The sequence below is a fragment of the Bombus huntii genome, chromosome 8 (genome assembly GCF_024542735.1).
Source record: "Bombus huntii isolate Logan2020A chromosome 8, iyBomHunt1.1, whole genome shotgun sequence".
NCBI classification, from domain to species: domain Eukaryota; kingdom Metazoa; phylum Arthropoda; class Insecta; order Hymenoptera; family Apidae; genus Bombus; species Bombus huntii.
This window is the reverse complement of record NC_066245.1, coordinates 6,048,443-6,063,990: the sequence shown is the minus strand read 5'-3', so window position 1 is coordinate 6,063,990 and position 15,548 is coordinate 6,048,443. Positions and strand designations below refer to the sequence as shown.

Here is a 15,548-nt window from a genome sequence, read left to right as displayed (position 1 = left end):
GCGAAACTAAACCAACGAAATACATAGTAACCCGTTTAACGAACACACTTTGCAAGATTTCTCTGAATTTACCTGATTCGCGGATAAATTCACTGATTCATCGCGTTTTTAATCTTCCCTCTGTTCATTAAGATTAACCATAGACCGTCCCGACGACCGGCCATCGTTATACTCAGCAACCCTCTTTTCTCCATCGGGTACAGACGCATATTAATCACCGCGCGGCCACACTCCGCTCTCGCGTCATTTTTCCTCCGTTTCGAGATTTTTCCTTTTTCGCGTCTGACAGCATGGGGGCGGAGCGAAACCGCGTTACCGTTATTTTTTGCGCCATTTTTCACTCGCTCGTTTCTCGCACCCTCCTTTACCGCCTCTACCGAGCCACTCCGTCCAGTATATGTGGACGTTGTTCCCGTGCAGTTTCGCTTGTCGCCGTTTCGAACACGATATTTATACAACGAATGGAAAACGTTGATCAACGTCGTTGACGTACCGTCGATTCGGTTGCAGATCGTGCAGGTTTCGTTGACAACGAACCAAGTCGTAAAGAACGGCTCGCCTGCCACGAAACCCAGACGTTTGCATCCATGTCTCCAGTTTTTCATTCTTCGTGCTCCTTCCACGGATGTTTCTTCCGGACGTTTGCTTCTCTCGCGTTCACCAGGACGAAGAAAGGTCTCGCGCTTCGACGAGGAAACGTTCGAGTGTGCTCGTGGAAACGTTCCACAGCGCTATATGCGTAATTGTTACCAAGTTCATTTACATCGCATTAATGCTCAAGCAAAATTGCTGCACTCGCACGCTAACGGACCGATCGTTAAATACAGCTGCCGTTTAATCGGCTTGCACGGTATTACGCCGGGTGTGTGCAACAAAATTATAATCTGCCGGCCTCGTTGTATATTCCGGCGACTATTAATCGTCTACCGAATATGGTTAATAAGCATACTCGATGCGCGCCGATCTATCGATTATTAGGCGTTGCTTCGAAGGTGTGGAGAGGCGCGGCCGAAACACTGATATTTGGAGTTGCTAGATTATCGTACTCTGCCGGAAAGAATATATCAGCGGATTGTATCATTTCGATGTATTAAACGAACGAAAGGGCCAAGTTTTATTTTTCTGGCTTCAAATACACGGTACAGTAGAAGCCTATTTATCGGAATCAAAATTGGACGATAAATAGGTAAAGGATTTTGAATCGCTTCCACCGAGTCGAAGAATTTACCTCAGTTACTTTGGAATATTCTGTAATGGAACATCTATCGAAATAAAGATCATTACTATGTCTTTGCTATTAACACTGAATTAGTAACGAAATTAGTAGATGATTTGAAGAAGCGATTAAAAATGTTCATTCAGTAATGTATCTCATGTTCGTGCAATAAGATTTCACTCATTCTCCACCATCATTTACGATGTTTCATGATCTATGTTGATTCACACGATAGCAGTTCAGAATCGCAAATAAACGAAATCAAACAACAGGGATTCATTTAATCGTGTACTAATCAAAGATTCATTCCAATGAATGGAATTTTACTGTGTGAGGCAAAGTAATCTGCTAATCGCTTGAAAGAATCGTACATTTGACGGAACAACACTTTCAGCCTGTTGGTAAATTCTTACGATGTATTTTAGTATCGTTACCAGAAAATAAACGATGGACCAATGTGAATAATGCACGAGGGCTTGAGAGAAAGAGGCGGGTACAGAGAGACATGGCGTGTCAGGGTGGAGAGCGACAGGAACCTAATGAAATTACGATGTTACTTGCCTGAAAGACACTATTCAGAGGAGGGTACAAAGACAGCCAAAGCGGTAAAGTCGGTGTTTGTGTCGCAAGCTGCTCGACCACGTACATACACGTACGAAGACATAGGGCGAGACGCGTGCATGAGGGGAGAGAACACGCGCGTCTGCGTGTGTGCGTGCGTGTATTATACGGTAGCAGCCGTTGACGCAGAACCGTGCAGGTGCATGCGAGATACGATGCCTGCATGTGCATGTACGTATAGGTAGGCGTAGGCGTGCATGCGCCGAGATGCGTTTCTGCTCTTTCCCCATAGAAAGAGCTGATGCTCGCAAAGCAGCGGAAAAAGAGCTTTGTGAAAAGCGCAATTGACGGGCTTTCTATTAGTAGACGAGGAAATATCGGCAGAGGAAAAGAGAGATGAGACGAGGTGAGAAGGAGAGAGGGGACCATCGATGGAAGACCGGTTGGGGCTAGACTTTTATGGAATGGACGAGGAGAAAGAGCGCGAGAGACAGAGATCGAACGCGGAAGGTGAAATAAAAAACAGAACGAAAAAAGAAAATAACGAACGAAAGGAAGAGAAAACGGAGAGAAGGAGTGGGGGAGAAAGGGAAAAGCAAACGACCCTCCGTTTTACTTTCCTTCTCTCCTCCTTCTTTTTTTTCTCTTCCTTTCTTTCGGCCTTTTTCCATTTTTACATTAAGCGACTAAATTTCCGTGTGTGCCCGGCTACGTTGAATATTCGCCCGGAAAGCCGTCCGATCGGTTCGCATCCTTTGATGTGCCGCGGCTTTTTTTGTTGTACACCGACTGAAAACACGAATCGATTTTGCGCTGATTCGCGCCGAGGTGTAGAGCTACCACCTCTCTTTACCTTCCACCATCTGCTCCATTTCCATTCCCTGTTCCTCCATCCGTCCTTCCGTTACCAGGTTTTCGCGAGAATCGTCAACCAGGCGCAGCTTGCAACCGTCAGTTACAAACGACAGCCAGCGGAGGTTTCGCATTGAAAACATAAAAGCTCCGCGAATGCTTCCTCGTGCATTGCAAAATGTCTTTTAACCTTTAAGCGGCGCACGCGTTTGCGTATATCGATCGGCCATCACGGGAAACTCCATTAATAAATCGTATTTACGAAGGAAGAAAAAAAAAGGAAAGATAGAACTCGGACCGCTTTGACACCGGGTGTTCGCGATCACGACGCTGTTCTTTTTCTCTTTTCGCCCTCCGTCGCTACGCCCACCATCCGAAAATTAATAGTTCGGTCCGGTGCCGTCTGGTTGTACCGGATATGGAATATTGCGCGCAAGATTCAACGACTAGCCCGATTGACGTTGGTTACACATCCTCCCAACTGTATCCTGGCGCCTGTTTCTCATTCCACGCATGCACGTTCATTGTTTGTCGAGTGGAAGGCATGAGATTCAAACGGAAATCAGTACACGAATCATGACCAAAGTTCGACGTTCTCCATCGTTTGTCCCGAAAGCATCGGGCCACGGAACAATGCGACAACATCCTATAATTATGTTAAGTACGCCACTGGAACACGGGAACTGTATAGTATGGCAACTAAACTAGCACCACCAATAATCGTGCACTTGGTTTGCTCAGATTCCCTCTTGTAGACGGTGAAGAGGGTGGGGATGGAGTGCATATTACGAGCCAGCCTATAACATAACGTTGTTACGAAGCATCGCGACCGACCATCTCTGTAGTGATCAGACAGTAACTAACCACATTTCGATAGCGCTCGCGCGTACCTATACTCGTGAACGCGAGTATAAACGCGTGTGCAAGTATTTATGGTACAATGGAAAACGTAAACATATATCGAGGAACAAAAGTAATAAATCTTATCGGTAAAATGAATGACAATTGCTTACGACGGTGTTTATATTTCGATTCCTATGGAGTTAAGTACCAGATACGTATACCTATATAGGTATTATATAACTAGGTACCCGATAAAACGCACGATCACGAGCAAATAAATATTCAATCAGTTCTGTCACCCTTTCCCGTTGCGTCCGCGCGGTACAGCCACGACAAAACAATTAAATTGGACAATAAAATTTTAATCTTTCGTTCGAACGGGTATCGAGTTTGTCCGAGGAGGAAAAAAAAGAACAACTTCAGCGAGTTTCGCGAAACTGGTTGCCATCTGGCTGTACCGCAATAACGCGTGTTGTTTTTTCCGTGCAGTTGCCATCGTTTTGTAAATTAATGCCCGGTTACTACATCGGTATCGTTCTTTGACGATGCGTCAGTATTGGCTTGCTTTTAACACGTCCCTCGATCATTACCAATTAGCGACTCACTAACGAACAAAATAAACTCGTCGTTTTTCCTCTCCGCGAAGCTACGGCTTTTCGTTCGGTTAGCGGAATATAATATCTCACGGAAAGCAATTAACCACGGATAGAAGGAATCGTTGTTTGTCTGGCAACGTTTGCTCGACCGTTAGAATTATGCGTTAGCGGGCAATTATCATCGACACTCAAACGTGGACACCGGCTGTACCTACCTGCTGGAAATATCAGTTCAAGCAGGCTCGATCCAGAGGGAGGAAAGGGGGGAGCGTTAGATCGGAGCAGAAGCGGTGATGGCTGACGTATCCTGTATTCCACAGTGACGGCAGACAAGCACGTATATCAAATAATTAGATTTCGGCCTGAAACGTCAATAACCATGTCAAACCATTACCCGTACGAGACCCTGTCGGCCGGTTCGTTACTAAATGGTTGGTGGACCCGGCCGATCATCGGCGGGGATGTTAGGCAGGAAAACGCTCGCCTGTCTGCCCTGCTCGTCCGCTTGCCTGGACGACTGCTCGCAAATTTAACCGTGTTAGCAAACAACTCATTTAACGAAATTAGGGGCTGGAGCGTCGCTTAAAATCGGAGAAATAAAATTACGTTTCAAAGGGGTGGCCGAGTGGAAAGTAACGGGAGGCCGTACAGAGCACTGTACGGCCTTCTTTTCTCTCTGTCTGGTGCTCGCCGTACTATCCAAGCGTTGCCTGTCAGGCGAATTTCTCGGTCGCCATCGGCCACTGATTGCTAGAGGGGCACATCTCTCGGATATTTCTTTGGAAATGAATTTTATCGAAGGAAATCTTTCAGCTACGAGGATCGATGTTCTTGGAACCTTTTCGTATCGCAACAGAGAACGATGTAGAGCTCGTGGGATGAACCTCGTGAAATCGAATCGGTCAATGGGAATAGGAGCGGATTAAGAAGATCTTCTCTCCGAGAGTAGAAGAGTCTCCGTAAATCTCTTCCTTTATCGTTTTTAAATGTAACCAGTCTTGCGATTCTTAAACCAGTAACCAATCAGTCTTTCATAACGTGAATTCAAAACATTGAAAACGAGGTAAAATTTTCCACGTAATTCCGATTGCGTAACGTTGCGTAGATTAGTGTTACAGAATGGCTGGCTGATAATAAGGGAATGGCAAGAGTAAGCGAGGCGCGGTGATAGCGGAATAGGTTTGTTTAAAGCGCGAAGGAAACGTCGTCGATGTCAAACGTCGCAGCCCCGAGTGTAACAATGGACGACGTTGCGCCTTCCGTTCGAGATACGATTCGTCGTAGTCGTCTCGTCGGTCGGTCGGTACGCGCTCGCGACCAGGCAATCGCGCACACAATTGTACACGCGCGCACATTGTGTATGGCCGCCCATACAGCACCGCGCGAAACCCAACCGTACAGCTATCACTGGCTCGCCATCTGACAGCCTTCCCTCCACTGTTCTCCTCCTTCCTAACGTCATTGTTTGGACGTAACCGCGTACGGACCAAACTTGCGTGCAGCTGCACGACAGGAAAACTTTTGGGAACTCGTCAGGCTCGTGACGCGGCCGGTAGCTGTCCGCTCGAAATTGGAGGCACACGCGTGAATTCGATGAACTCGTTTTCAAAATTAGGCGTCGCAATTGGATTCCAGGATCGTCACGAGTCGGTTGCTTCAATCGGAAAGAAAAGAGATTTAGTTTTTATAAGTAAATATAGTTCGATGGGGATCGTCGGGTTTTATTCACGCGGTTAATTTATCGAACTTGACAAAAGTTGTTAACGCCGCTAATGTATCGAGTCATATTCCTGACGTGGATCGTGTGAATTTGACACGTGTTTATGACGCAGATTATGTAGCTATTTTGATATAATATATTGCGAAAATACATCATGGTAGTTAATGTGGTAAACAATACCAGGAAAAGTTATTAAAAGAATCGCAAGTTTGTTGATTAATCGTACTAAAATATCCGAGTGTCTAAATATCGTGTTTGTTTCGGCACGATGAAAAATAAGCGTATTTCTTAGGCATCGCTAATTAACAACGTTGTAATTATATAACTGAATACGGCTGATCGATCGGATATGTGAATCGGAAGAGGAATATGTAATGTGAACATTCTGCACGCGGTAACGATGAAATAGAAAAGACGGTGGAGTGGAAAGAACGTCGCAGTGAAATATTAAAACGAAAGGAAAAAAAAGGCAATATTAAAAAGCGCCGTAGTTTAAACGCTGGACAAACAGACGAACGACAAAACATGTTTTTCTATTCGTCAAGAATTTTATTTGCTCGCGCAGCCGCTGGTCGTTATTAACCGAGTTCGCTGACGGAAACGTTTTAATAAGTTAGCCGCGGGTAACATGATTTTTGCAATTCGAGAAATTGCAGTGTCGCTGGTAAAGCAAAGGAAGAATATGGTAACAATGCCTTGAATAAGTGGACGAAAGCGTGCGCAAGGGCCCGCTTCGAAATTACGTTGTGCTAATTGTGAAAGTTTGCGATCCCCGATGGTATATGGGCGTGGAAAAGGAGCGCGTGCTTTTTTCCAGATTGCCAGCGTCGAACGTTTATTTGAATTCCTCGCATAACTATGCACGTTTATGTATCCGTTACGTTACGGAAACCGCTTGCGGCTGAAGTTCTTATCGATCGATAGCAACGCAACAGCAGCGTAAAAGAAAAAGGAAATAAAACGTGCACATGGCATAAATATCCCATATAACAACGCGTTAATCTTTCGCGTTGAACGATCGACGAACAATTTCTACTTAGTCGATTATCCTGGCATCCATCTTCCCACGTTCTCCTTCAATTTTCCTCTTCTTCTTTTTCTTCTTCTTCTTCTTCTTCTTCTTCTTCTTCTTCTTCTTCTTCTTTGTCATTCTTATTCTTCTTCCAGCTTCGCTCAACATTTCCTCGTTGTTACCTTCCTCCTCTGTTTCTCTCTCGTCGTCGGCCGAACAAAAGGTCCTTCCAAGTTTCTTATTTAATTAAACTTCGCGAAACAACCGGTAATGAATTTAGATATCCTGATGCGTTTCGTCCGCGGCAAAGAGATACGTCCTGACCGTCTCCTCGGCGGGAGTTTGCGTTTCCACTGTCCTGACATACCGTGAGACGTCGACCCCGTGATTAAACTGGTCGCAGTAGTGCGAGTCAACGATGGAACAGGCACGTTCCGTCAGATACGCACGGTTACGTAAATGGAAACGGACGATTATTTCTTTCGATTTACACGTTAAATATTATTTCTTACGGCAGAATTAAGATAATATAAATTATTAATTATCCTTAGGTCACGAATATCGTAAATAGTTTCGAATTCGAATATTCTAATCGATGGTCTTTATATAAATTAAAGTTCCTTCGGTATTCCCATATAGATGTCTCAAGTTCGACGATTGTTTTCCGCGGCACGCATGAACACGTATCGACGTCAACTCGTGTCTCGTCGCAAGTTTCAGTTTGTCTTGCGGCTGATTGCCAGGCGTATCGCAATTATTGGATGAGCAAAGAGCCGTGGGCGTAAGGCGGTATCATCGAGTTTCACGCAACACGCTGTTTCGTCTGATCTCTCAGGGCACGAATCGATCTGACCCGATTTCTGGCTTCCCCTTCGAGATACTCCAACACCTTCGACAAAGCTAAAATCGTTGTCGGTTATCGACGTGTATTTGGAAATATTCGATGGGACAGTAATTTTAAAGTCGCGATTTCGCAATAGTGATATCTGCTAGATTTTCTTTCGAGTCTCAGGCTTTTGTATCTGTGCGTAAATATTCTCTTTGAGTTCATCGGATTATTACGTTGAAACGAATGTTACCGAGAACGGTATCGTATCGTTTTAATATTACGATGCAGAGTCAGTTAAATCTTCGGCATAAAAAGGAATTTACATAATTCTATGAGAACGTTTCATGTATAATACGTCGGAAAATCGTACGGCTAAAAGAAAAGTGTCTAGACAAGCACAATTATTATAATAACGCGAGGTATTGACAGTTTATAGCTACGCTTTTATTAGCGAAATTAATTTCGCTAATATACAATTAGTACCGTAATTGAGTGATTTAATACGGTTTGATTATTGAATGCGTTAATAATGAATTTCATTTGATTATAATATCGTATCGGTGAAGATCGAAGAGATTATAACACAGATTGCAAAAAGACGGGAGGAAATAACGTCGAAAGACTTTTCGTACTCGAACTGTTCAACAAATTTTTACCAAAGTGAGAACGAGGATCGATTTCCATTTCCGGCTTCATTGCGTTTTCCAATTAAAGGTCGCGTCAAAGTTTCTTAAGCGGCGGACGTCAATTTCCTCGCACTTACTCCGCAAAGAGAGTGACTAGGGACGGAATTCTCTCTAAATTAAGTTCTCGATGACTTTGAGTATGGGCTGCGTTGGATACCGTTGACAGGGGACCAAAGGAGAAACTGCAGGACGCGAGCAGAACGTTAAATACCCGCGCTCTATTCTTCGTTGTTAATACTTTCTCGATTAATCGGAATCGCGTGTCACGTTTAACGTTGAAAAATTCCAATCGCAAAGTCACCGTGTGCGGCGGACATCGCGAAAACGAACAATTTTTCCGGCAATTAACTTTCGAAGCCTCTGGAATCGCGTAACGACGAAACATTACTCTCGGATAATTATCGATTCGCGGCAGGTGGCTCGTTCGAATTCGAGTCGGTCGTTTTGGCCGAAACGCGAAACACGCCATGTTAATTTTCGTTGCTTTTGCGTAAATAGGCGTTAAGTTTAACTACCCGTGAAGGCGGCGCGACGCAGCCATCAATTCCCTCGCATCGACCGGCCGTTTTCCTGTTTTCGTGACTTCACAGAGCCTAGCGCTGATCCTGTAAACCGTTTCGCGAAAAACTCTCCGCCCAAGCAGTTAGAGATCGCTTCCGTTAAGCCCGTTAACTGAAATATCACCCCGATAACGAGAACGTACTGGAAGAATGGAAAAAGAGATGGAGCCCTGGAGAAAGGAGAAAAAAAAACGAGAAATAGTAGGGTATACATATATACATATATATATACGAGATATATATACATATACGAGAGAAAAAAGAAAAGAGAGATGCAGGAGATCGAGCAATTGTATCTATTTGTTCGAGAGTACCAGATCCTGCTAAAGCATAGAGTGGGCTGTACATAAACTGGTATATACCACCGGATACACATACAGGCGCATAGTACAGGCTACGGGTAGAGAGCTTAACGGGATCAACGGTCGTTTAGTATCATTTTATCCGTGGGCTTAAGCGCTAATTTTTGCGAATAAACTAGGTGAATTGTACACACAGTTCAACCATCGTACGTGCGGCTATTTAACGAATTTACAGCGGGTACCGATCTGTTTCGGATTTGCCCGCGAACTACGACCTCGAAAATTCGATTGCGGCTCTCTCGATGATTCATTTATAGTACCGGTCACCTGGACCGCGATCCCACGTTAATTACGAACATCCAGTGAACTATCGCGAGTTTCACGCGCGAGAGGGAAAAAAAAAAAGATAAAAAAGAGTGTTCGATAGGGAATTTTCGAATCGCGCTACGGCTCGTTCGTTTCCGTTTAACTTGATCGGTTGGAAATCGTCACGTTTTAAGGGTATCGTTCCGATTTGGACGCGATTCAAGGGAGTAGTACCTATTTCGGAACAACGACGGGAATACTATCGTCCATTCGGTCGATCAGCGAATCCGGGACGGCGCGTGCCGGAAACGCGGTTAATTGTTTATACGATGCAGATTGAATACTCGCTTAATGATTCATTGGATCCAATAGATCTTGAAATTGGATACAAACGATAATGGAACCGTGACAGGACAGTTCGATGCGATTGATGAAACCGTCCGCGGCCACGTTGCGCACCGTTCCGTTTAATATAAATCCGATTTCGAGCATCGATTTATACAGCTGGAAAATAGTTCTCCGCACTCTGGAGGATTATCGTCGTTCCTCGAGCGGCAACGTTATAACACCTATAAATTTCGAAACGCTTTACTCATCGGCCGGATTAAACCGTAATTAAATTGACGATCGTGGCTGGCGAAGATTTCGTAACCTCCCGGATGCAGACATCGTCGCGATCATCTTTTTAACATCTACCTCACCTCCGTGGAAGGGCTTCGTCGCGCAAACCACCATTAAGACTCTCTCTCTCTCTCTCTCGCTCGCTCTTTATGTCTGTCTGTCTGTCTGTCTCTCTTTCTCTCGTTGAAACCTTAAACCTTCGAATCCTCAAAGGAAGAGACCAAGAAAGCGGTTACTCGGCAAATGATACCAATTACCAGGTCCAATCGGATAACTTAATCCCGAAGCGATTTGCCGAGTTGGCGCAGGTGGTTTGCGGTTTAATCGTGACTGGTAGCAACCATGCACAAGGCAACGTCGAGACCAAAAAACACGATGCTGCACCATCCAGGCTGGCAGGCTTACCTACTCGAACGGTCAGACGAGCTTAGTATGCATTGCATGAAGGCACCGCGTATATCCATTATATTACGATCCCTTCCTCCCATGCTACCTACTCTTCCTCCCTGCAACTCCGTTCTTCCTTGCAGCTCCCCGTGCTGCTATATCCACTGGAAGAGATTTTCTGGCGGATGGTTCTCCGCTATTATCCGGGCGCTATCTGCTTCACTCCTCTCTTCATACCCCATGTACCCACTCCTTTATGTGCACCCGTTATATGGAGAGGTATTTACCTGAATACGATCCCTGCAGTGTAGCTCACGTGCGTCTGCAGCCTAGGCTCACACAGAATACCCGCGCCTATTCGCGTTACCGCCAGATATATTCGAGCAGTCTGTGCCACGAGCCAAGCACCTATGCCCTGCTTCAACCGCAATCCAATGCTAGAGAGCGTTGAAATGCACGAGCTTCGTCTGTATGCGGCTGCGTGTACGTATACGTGTTACTGTGCATGTCCCTGCGCGTATGTAGAACGCACGGTAAAACGGGGAAGCATAGAATGCCGGTAAGAGGTGGCGGTACGCGTCAACGCGTAGACAGTATTCTACCGTGGTGCGACGAGATCAAACTACCAAGCTCGGGGTAAATCGGTCGAGCGTGGTAGAGGTGCAACAGCAGAATCAAACCTAGTTTAACGTCAAACGTCTGGCAAACGTATTTACATTGTCGTTAATACCAGGTCCACTCTGTGAACTTAGCCCAGCAATTTCGCTATTTCGCGCTGTTCAACCACATTTTCAGCCACTAACGGTATCTGCAGATGTGCACGCAGCACCACCACCACCCCTCGTTCAAGCCGCGCCACCTCCCGTAAGGACGAGATGCCGTGCCCATGGACCCGGTCGTATTGCCTTCCGGGGTGTAAAATAAAATTTTACAACATTTCGAGGCTTCGTCTCTAATTTGATCGTAACCGGTTTTCCCACGGACCGCTATCACGGCCCATTACCAAGAAATTTCATTTTTTTCTTGCTCAATTTCACTTCTCCTCCTCCCCCCCCCCACTCTCTCTCTCTTTCTCTCTCTTTCTCTCTCTCGTTGTGTCTTTTTCCATCTCTCTGTACGTCTGGTATTAACCGTTACTACGATCACTATTTCGACCGCTTTTCGTAAACGATCCTCGTAGCGTTTCGCTGCGATCGCCAGGAGAATGAGGATTCGTGGGTCGGCCCAATGTCTGGAGATCGTTTCCCCTAAGTCCAGATATCGTTATATCGTATTCGTTGGCCGCTATCGAAACGATCTCCGGAAACTTTAATTGCGACAGAGTTTGGAATTCGACGAAAGATGGAAGGCATTAAATCGTACTGCGATTTCCTTTCTTCTCTCCATCGCTCCTCCTTTTTTGTTCTCCTTTTTTTTTTTCGGGATATTTCACTTAAAACCGTATAACGTTACGTCGAACGTAACAGCTCCGGAAACGGTTTCTTTTCATTACGTTAATAGACCAGGCGAGAGTTAATTCCCTTTTTCTAGCCGCAGACGCATCGTCTCGTCACGGTTCGCTTTTCCCCCGATTCCTTCATTTATCTCAGTTTCTCTCGATCGATCGGATGTGTCGGGACTGCCGGCGGCGTGTACACGATACGAAAACTTGCAAGTCCGTACAAACAGCGGCAAGTTCATTGCCTCGATCCGTATACGCGGCGCGGAAGTTCCGCGAGAAATCCGCGCTCGCGGTTTTATTGCTCGTTTCGCGTCGCCATCGAATCACGAACCGCTTGTCCGATACCTGGATTCTCTTCGTTTTCGCGGCTACGACAGGGAGAAAGCGGGAGAGAAGGGAAACGTTAATGTCCGTCGAAAAAAAACCTGCGCTGCCGGTAGTTTCCCACGGCAAATTGATTTAATATACGCGCGGGCAAGTGGGTGACGCCGGCGATGAGAGCCGCGTCGCCTGTACGCATCTCGATTTTCGCATTTCATGAGCATAACAAATCCGGTAAATCCGATTTCGCCTTCGCGGATGGAACCTCTCGTATTGGACAACGTTATTTCGAACGGAAATTCGCGTCGCGTTCAGCGTTGATTTCGCGCCTTCTCCTTTTGATCCCTGTTTTCCTCTTCGCCTCTATACGCGTCTTAATTGCGAACGAACGCCTCTCGACTGTGTGTGTGTGTGCGTGTGTTATTTATCTAGACGGAAAAGAAATACGCCGTTGCAATCGACCACGGAATTCCATAGACTGAAATCAATCATTCTCTGAATTCAACGTTGATCCCGTATTCGAAAGAGACCTCAGACCGTCTTCACGGGCCTTTCACGGTTCCTTTCACGACTCTGCCAATCCCCTTTCCATCGGCAGGAAAATACGTAAACGAAGATAGACGCGCGTATTCCCAGATAGGATCGGGGAATATGTGCATCCTCGGAGGCAACGAATCGTTGGATGTTTGCCGACTGTACGATATAAGGTGAACCGCTGGATGTCGCGCCGCATCTTGTCAACGATATTTCGCCAAATGTTATTAGGGATCGTTTCTTTGAACGTTTCCACGGGAGAAAATATCCCGTGACATCTCGGCGTATTACCAAATTCGCAAACATTTGCGTGACTGAGATCGAGAAATCTCGCAAGTCCTTCGACCGTGTAAGTGGTGTGTAAACGGTCGTACGAAGTCGCGATAAAAATGACTTATATTTCGTTGCTTCACGAGGCTAGAGGATCGTCGTTAAATGAAATACGGTGTACGTTTATAAACATATCGTAGCAGGTGGGACAATTGGAAATGCAGGTTGGAAACGACGTTTTATCTCGGCGAAACTTTTTTTCCACAGAGCCCCGCGGATACGTACGTCACACGGAATATCGGGGATCTTGTTTAATTTGTTTTCAGGATCAATGAATTTTTATTAACGAACTGAAATATTTGAATTGGAAATGTAAACTGAAATAATTTATATTTACCAAAGCCGTTCGTTCGAATGACAATAATATTTGTACGAAGCGGTGGTATCTGCCGAATTAAAACATCCGTGATTTATGCACGAAACTACGTGCAACAAAACTTTCTAAATGAAATCCAATAAAGCGAGCTTTAACGAAAGGTAGATACACGCCCCTGTTCAATCGGTTTTAAAATCAGGTTCGTTTGCAAAAGCGTACCTTGTAATGGAAACATTCTCTCCTCTGCTATTTTATTTTAATTCACCCTCGGCGAAAAATCGCGGCGTTTCGAACGGTATCACCATGCCGCGTGTCGTAAATAGTTTAAGACGTGAAAAATATGAAACTCGTCATATCCTCGCCAACCCTCGACGAATCTTCCTCCCCTGTATAAATCGTTCCAGCGACCGATTCGTAACGACCTCGACGCTTAGACGCGTCGTTGCATCTGCTCGCGGAAAATTAGGGGCGTCGGCGCGATCCTCCGCTTCACTCCGTTTGATTATCGATCCAAACCACCGAATCGTCCGAGTATCCAAGTATCCACGCTCCAGCCACGTCGGTGTGTACCTTTGCTCTTCCTCCGTCGTCTATTTGCCTTCGACTTTCCATTCTCTTTCCACCCCTTTCCACCCGCCTGTGCTTCCTTGTCCCCTAACCCTGCTGACTAGTGAACCATGTAAGAGGCTGCTTGCTTTTTCTAATCTAGCTGAGGGATTGACGGGCAGGATCGAGCTTTAAGCATCAATTTACATGTAAGTTTCCGGCCGGTGCCTCGTTCGTACCGTAATTACGTTCGCACCAGGGGTAATCGTTGCCTGTCTTTACCAGAAAATATAGGAGGCGCGAGTCGCGTCCGATGATCGCGTCTACATCGCCCGAGAGACGCGTCCTCCGAGCCCCTGTCGAGGGGATTTTATCGATTCTCGGTCTCGCCACCCTCTCTTCCCTTTAACGCGCGTTTCGACGCGGCCGTGTCTAAAACCTGATATAGAGCTCGTTCTTTCGCTTCGAAGAAATCGTTCGCAGTACGTAACTTATCGGCTCGATTCGTCCAACAGTCGAAGGGGAATCGAAGACGAATATTTTGATTTTAACGACCCAGCTTGAGTGCCACCGTTTCAGTGAGATCGAAGTTGCAAAATTTCAGAATGTTTACCGTTTGCGAATACGATACTAACGAATTATATACATTATCGTGACTAATCTTGTTGCTAGTTTTGTAATTAGAATATACCGATATATTGTACCGTTAGGTTCAGCTGTAGTTCATGCCGATGGTTACGACGTAACCGTTGAAAGTTCCTACGTAACGCTCGTTCCTTAAAGAATCATACCGTAGGGTTAATTGATCACAAGATACAGGCGCGGTCTATTTGCTCTTCCTCTTCTATCGCTACTCTTGCGTCCACACTTCGTCCATCGCTATTACAGCTTAATAACCGAACGTCTCGAAATCGACACTGTCGTAGCTTTCGCCCCGAGCTTCTCAAGCTGTAAAAATCGATCCGAATCCATATTGCATTCCCGTCGGATTTCTCTTTCCATTTGAACGAACGTTGTAACAATCTTCTCGCATCCCTATCCACGACGAAGAACGTTAGCAAAGGTCCAACCGTGACAACGTCGAAATCTCCTCGGGATTCACATTCACCGCGATTAAAATATTCTTTTCTTGTCGCACTTTCGATGATTTCGTTCGTGATTCGCGCTCACGCATCACTCACTCGCCATCCTACGAGTAGTTCGAGTATTTCGTGCAAATATCCAGTGGTCAGAGGAGCGTTTTGTTACAAAGCGAAAATAAAGGAGAACGACAACAAACCGCCGCGTCGTGACATCGGATATCCTTGCAAATTAATTTCTATGGCGGATTTCTGGATGGTATTGGTGCAACCCGACCGATTCAAGATAATATCGGTCGAACGGAAACGGAAAAAACTGTTCACCGTGGTTCGTGGGCTGCTCTATTAGAATAGGTATCCGTTCCTTTTCATTTCGTTCTTTCCACTGTCTCTGATTTGTAGCTCGTGTTTCCATCGAACGAGCTACGAGGCCAGGTTGCCTCTCACGGTGGAAATCATTCGTGCATCTCGCACGAGCCAGACCCTTCCT

General features: G+C 45.7%; 1 protein-coding gene across 1 annotated transcript in view; it reads right to left on the bottom strand.

Moving 5' to 3' along the window:
* Positions 1-6,882: 6,882 nt before the first annotated feature.
* LOC126868829 (uncharacterized) overlaps positions 6,883-15,548 on the bottom strand; it is a 31,202-nt gene continuing 22,536 nt past the window's right edge. The window contains exon 7 of the mRNA XM_050624741.1: positions 6,883-7,689. The gene's annotated coding sequence lies outside the window, so the exon portion shown is untranslated. The remainder of the gene's footprint in view (positions 7,690-15,548) is intronic.